The sequence below is a fragment of the Mirounga leonina genome, unplaced genomic scaffold (assembly GCF_011800145.1).
Source record: "Mirounga leonina isolate KUSES-001 unplaced genomic scaffold, KU_Mleo_1.0 Mir_94, whole genome shotgun sequence".
NCBI classification, from domain to species: domain Eukaryota; kingdom Metazoa; phylum Chordata; class Mammalia; order Carnivora; family Phocidae; genus Mirounga; species Mirounga leonina.
Window position 1 is genome coordinate 42,465,212 of NW_023270855.1, and position 5,447 is coordinate 42,470,658.

General features: G+C 44.4%; 1 pseudogene; it reads left to right on the forward strand.

Annotated features, from left to right (window-relative positions):
- The first annotated feature begins 3,748 nt into the window (after nucleotides 1–3,748).
- Nucleotides 3,749–4,857, forward strand: LOC118005565 (annotated as a pseudogene).
- Nucleotides 4,858–5,447: the final 590 nt, after the last annotated feature.

Sequence of the window (5,447 nt, forward strand, 5' to 3'; positions counted from 1 at the left end):
TGTATTTGTAACTTCGTGGGAAACCTGGCTCTCGGTACCCTCAATATATTTACTTATTGCTCAATCTCCCTTTAAGTAACCAATATTTGGGCACACTGACCTCCTTGAACTTAATTGTGCTGGCTACCTCCTCACGTGGCCCTGGTGCTGTTGGCTGCCTCCCATAAATATTGGGGAAAGAGAAAGTCATCTAAGGTTTATTGATTTTTGTTTTAATGAGGTCAGTAATTGGTGAACTATTGAAGGTATTTTTGAATGATCACATGATAAAAATGTAGTTAGATTGTGGTTAATCACAGATAATTCATCTCAATAATAATTCCTTAGCTAAGTAGAGTTCCAGGCAAATATAAAGAAAAAATATGTCAAATTTGAGGAGAAATTTGAATAATAGTGAAAACTTACATTTGTATAAAAATAATAGAGTTCACAGTTTGGAGTTCTTACTATGGGTCCGTCACCAAGTACTGTACATTGGTTATATCATTTATCTTCCAAGTAATTCTTTTTTTAAAAAAGATTTTATTTATTTTTTGACACAGAGAGAGACAGCGAGAGAGGGAACACAAGCAGGGGGAGTGGGAGAAGGAGAAGCAGGCTCCCGGCTGAGCAAGGAGCCTGATGCGGGGCTCAATCCCAGGACCCTGGGATCATGACCTGAGCCGAAAGCAGACGCTTAACGACTGAGCCACCCAGGTGCCCCCAAGTAATTCTAGTTATGCCCACTATTAGTGTCTCTGTTTTACAAATGAGGAAACTGAGGCTCAGAGCAGGGTTAAGTAACTTGCTGAAGGCTGCTGAGATTTTTAGTGGTGAAGCCTTTGAGTTGAGTTAGTTCATTCCAAGTTTGTACTGTTAACAGTAGATGGTTCGCCATTAGACCTTAGTTGGTTTTGTGTGTTTGTTTGAAATTAAGACTAGAACTGACTTAGACCACTTTAGAAATCTTAAAATCCTGGGAGAGAGGTATATGTTTCTTCTACTTCCTCTGTAGCCCTTTTTTTCTTTTAATTTTTTTGAAGTAAGTAAATAAAATAAAGTAATAAAGTAAATAAATAAAGTAAATAAAATTATTTATTTGAGACAGAGAGAGAGAGCAAGAGCGGGGTGAGGGTGGAGGACAGAGGGAGAGGGAGATGCAGACTCCCCTCTGAGCAGGGAGCCCCACATGGGGCTCGATTCCAGGACCCCGGGATCATGACCTGAGCCGAAGCCAGACACTTAGCTGATTGAGCCACCCAATCGCCCCTTTCTTTTTTTAAAAAACATAGTACTTATAGGGGTGCCTGGCTGGCTCAGTAGAGCATGCCACTCTTGATCTTAGGGTCCTGAGTTCAAGCCCCACTTTGGGTGTGGAGCCTACTTAAAATACAAAAATAAACTGCATTAAAAAGAAAGCACATAGTACTTATATACATAGAGTTTAAATTCTTACATAAATGAGAAAGGTACTGAAATGAAGAATAAGAAACTATGCACAAGTACAAATAAAGTTTTTATTGGATGTACTCGTATATTATACTTCAATGACCTAAATTTGTATGAATTACTTCAAGTTCACGACTATGTACACCTAAATGGAATAAAGGAAAACAGCCACAATGGAACAAAAGTTGGTCTATAAATTGTGCTTTTTTTTGCTTTCCTGTTTTTAAACCTTCCCTTTTACTCTTTGGTGAGGGCAGAACACTCTCAGACAGTGATGCAGTTGACAGTCTGAGACTCAGCTGGACAGCATAACTAATTTAACAACTATGTCTTACGTGTCGGTTAAATGTCAGGACTGTGTTTTATATTTTGAGGATATAAGACATGTACACCATCCTCAAGAAGTGTTCAGTTTGTGGGACAAACTGATATGATTCTTCTTCCATTCCATCATTCCATCAGTTTTTCATTTACCCAACAGATACTAAAATTGTGCCAGACAGGATGCTTGGTGCTGGAGTACAAGGGTAAGCAAGACAGAAAAGTCCTGCATTCAAGGAACTTGTATGCCTTGAGAAAGAAACAAAAGAATGACACACACACAAATACACACACACACACACATATATATATATATAAATTCCTAATTGTGATATGTGTCATGAAAGAAACAGATAAGGGGTAGAGAGAGTACCAGCTGTAGGCAGGGATGGAGACATAACGTCCTTTAGATTGAGTAGTCAGGAAGGGTAGATGTGGATCAGTAGGGCCTTTTGCCTGGAAGTAATCAAACACCCACCAAAGATGGTGTAAACTGGGAAGACATTAACTCACCTAAAAGAGGTGTGGGCGTAGGTGGTAGTAGGGTTGGATCAATTTCCCCACTTGGTTCCTAGATGGTTGCCATAACTCCAGGCATCCTAAACTAACTCAACTACATGGAGGTCTTCTCCCTGCTGCTCCTTTTTTTTTAAATTTAAATTTTAGGTAGTTAACATACAGTGCAATATTGGTTTCTGGAGTAGAATTCAGTAATTCATCACTTACATACAACACCCAGTGCTCATCATAACAAGTGCCCTTTTTAATACCCATCACCCATTTAGCCCAATCCCCACCCACCTCCCCCCATTAAGCCTCAGTTTGTTCTCTATCATTAAGAGTCTCTCTCTCTCTCTCTCTTTTTTTTAATATTTTATTTATTTGTCAGAAAGAGAGAGAGAAGAGCACAAGCAGGGGGAGCTGCAGGCAGAGGGAGAAGCAGGCTCCCCACCTAGCAAGGAGCTTGATGTGGGGCTGGATCCCAGGACCCCGGGATCATGACCCGAGCCAAAGGCAGATGCTCAACCAACTGAGCCACCCAGGCGTCCCTCATTAAGAGTCTCTTATGGCTTGTTTCCCTCTCTCCTTTTTTTTTTTTTCCCTTCCCATATGCTCATCTGTTTTCTTTCTTAAATTCCACGAATGAGTGAGATCATATGATATTTGTCTTTCTCTGACTGACTTATTATCACTTAGCATAATACACTCTAGTTCCATCCATGTCATTGCAAATGGCAAGATTTCATTCTTTTCAATGGCTGAGTAATATTCCATTGTACATACATACACCACATCTTCTTTATTCTTTTATCAGTCAGTGGACATTTGGGCTCTCTCCGTAGTTTGGCTATTGTTTTTTTTTTTTAAATATTTTATTTATTTATTCATGAGAGACAGAGAGAGAGAGAGGCAGAGGGAGAAGCAGGCTCCCAAGGAGCAGGGAGCCCAATGCGGGACTCGATCCCAGGACCCTGGGATCATGACCTGAGCTGAAGGCAGACGCTTAACCATCTGAGCCACCCAGGCGCCCCGTAGTTTGGCTATTGTTAATAATGCTGCTATAAACATCGGGATGCATGTATCCCTTTGAATCTGTATTTTTGTATCCTTTGGGTAAATACCTAGGAGTGCAATTGCTGGATCCCAGGGTAATTCTATTTTTAACATTTTGAGGAGCTTCCATACTGTTCTCCAGAATGACTGCACCAGTTTGCATTTCCACCAACAGTACAAGGGGATTCCCCTTTCTCCACATCCTCACCAATACCTGTTGTTTCTTGTGTTATTAATATTAATTAATATTAATATTAATTAACCATCCTGACAGGTGTGAGACGGTATCTCATCGTGGTATTTCCCTGATGATGAGTGATGTTGAGCTTCTTTTCGTATGTCTGGTAGCCATCTGGATGTCTTCTTTGGAGAAAGTGTCTATTCATGTCTTCTGCCCATTACTTAACTGGGTTATTTGTTTTTTGGGTGTTGAGTTTGGTAAGTTCTTTGTAGATTTTGGATACTAACCTGCTGCTCCTTTTTATCAGGGAGAATTATTTCCCCCAGAAATCCCAACATACTTCCCCAACTTCCCACTAACTGGAACTTGGTCACCTAGCTGTCCCTTACCCACCCCCCTGGGCTTACCATCATAGCCTTAAAACAGTGAAGGCTCAGAGTATGCTGGATCCAGGCCCCATTGGCAGCAGGCAGCACTCCAGGGCTGCTCCCGCCCTGCCACAGAGGGGACAGGGCCGCAGCCTGGGCTCTGGGGACACCCAGCCAGAGCCCAGGGTTGGACAAGCTCCCCTCTCCCACACCCCCAGGCCCATAGGCAGCAGCCATGGAGCCCAGCCAGAATGGCATGATCCCGAAGCCTGGCTTCCACAAGGACTGGGGCAGCGGCACGTGGCCACGTGGCTCAACCGGCCAGAGCAGAAGATCCGCAGATGCAAGGCCGGGGAAGCCCAGGCACACCCCGGCACCCTGAGCCCCGTGTCCTATCAACCCATCCGGCCCATCATGAGGTGCCCCGTGGGGAGGTATCACACCAAAGTGCAAGCTGGCAGGGGCTTCAGCTTGGAAGAGTTACGGGGAGGATGGCATCCACAAGAAGGTGGCCCGGACCATTGGGCTCTCAGAGGATCCAAGAAGATGGAGGAAGTCCTCGGAGCCCCTGCAGGCCAACAGGCAGCGACTGAGGGAGGGATGCTCCAGGCTCACCCTCTTCCCCAGGAAGCCCTCGGCCCCCAAAGAGGAAGACTACTCTGCTGAAGAACTCAGATGACCGGGTCGATCATACCCATGTAGAATGTCTATAAGAAGGAGAACGCCAGAGTCATTACAAAGAACGTCAGGGCGTTGGCCAGTCTTCCCATGGCCCATGCCAATACCTGACTCTTCGATTTTCAGGCCAAAAGGACCAAGAAAGCTCCAGAACAGGATGTTGAAAAGAAAAAATTAAGTGCCACTGGCAGCTTGGGATTAAAACAACTACAACCACAACCACAACCACAACCGTCCCCAGCACCACCACAACAGGCCGGTGCAGGCTCAGCCCCTGGGACTGGGGAAAGGGAAGCTGTCCACCCAACAAAATCAGTGTTGTGCTAGCAGGCAAGAAGCAGAGAATGGTTGTTGGGAGGGTGGACAACAGTGCCTGGGAAATCTCTCTAAATTGGTGACCCTCGAACTGAAACCTGAAGGACAGGAATTAGTATGCAATGCAAGGGTGGGGTGGGGAGACACGGTCCCAGCAGAGAGGGGAAAAAAAGCCGTGCAAAGATCCTGAGGCACTGAAGAGTGCTGTGTGTGACACACAGGATACAATACAAGCTCTCAGTGCCTTTGCACGTGCTCCGCGGTTAATATGGAATGGTCTTCCCCAAAGCCCTGGCTGGCTTCCCCACCTTCTCCGAGGTTTTCTTCACAAGCCTCATGTAAAATTTGTACCTGCAACGTCTCATGTCTCATATCCCTCTCGTATGCTTTATATTCTCCCCCTTAAACTTACTGCTATTCAACATACTGTGTATTTCTTTTCCTACTATGTATGGGCTTGCTCCGTAAGGGCAGGGATGCTGATCCATTTGTTCACTGCTTTATTCCTATGACCTAGAACGGGGTCTAAGACATACGAAGGCCTCAGTGGATTTTAGATATTTTTCCGTTAGTAATTTAACATAGGAGAAGAAAGTCCAACT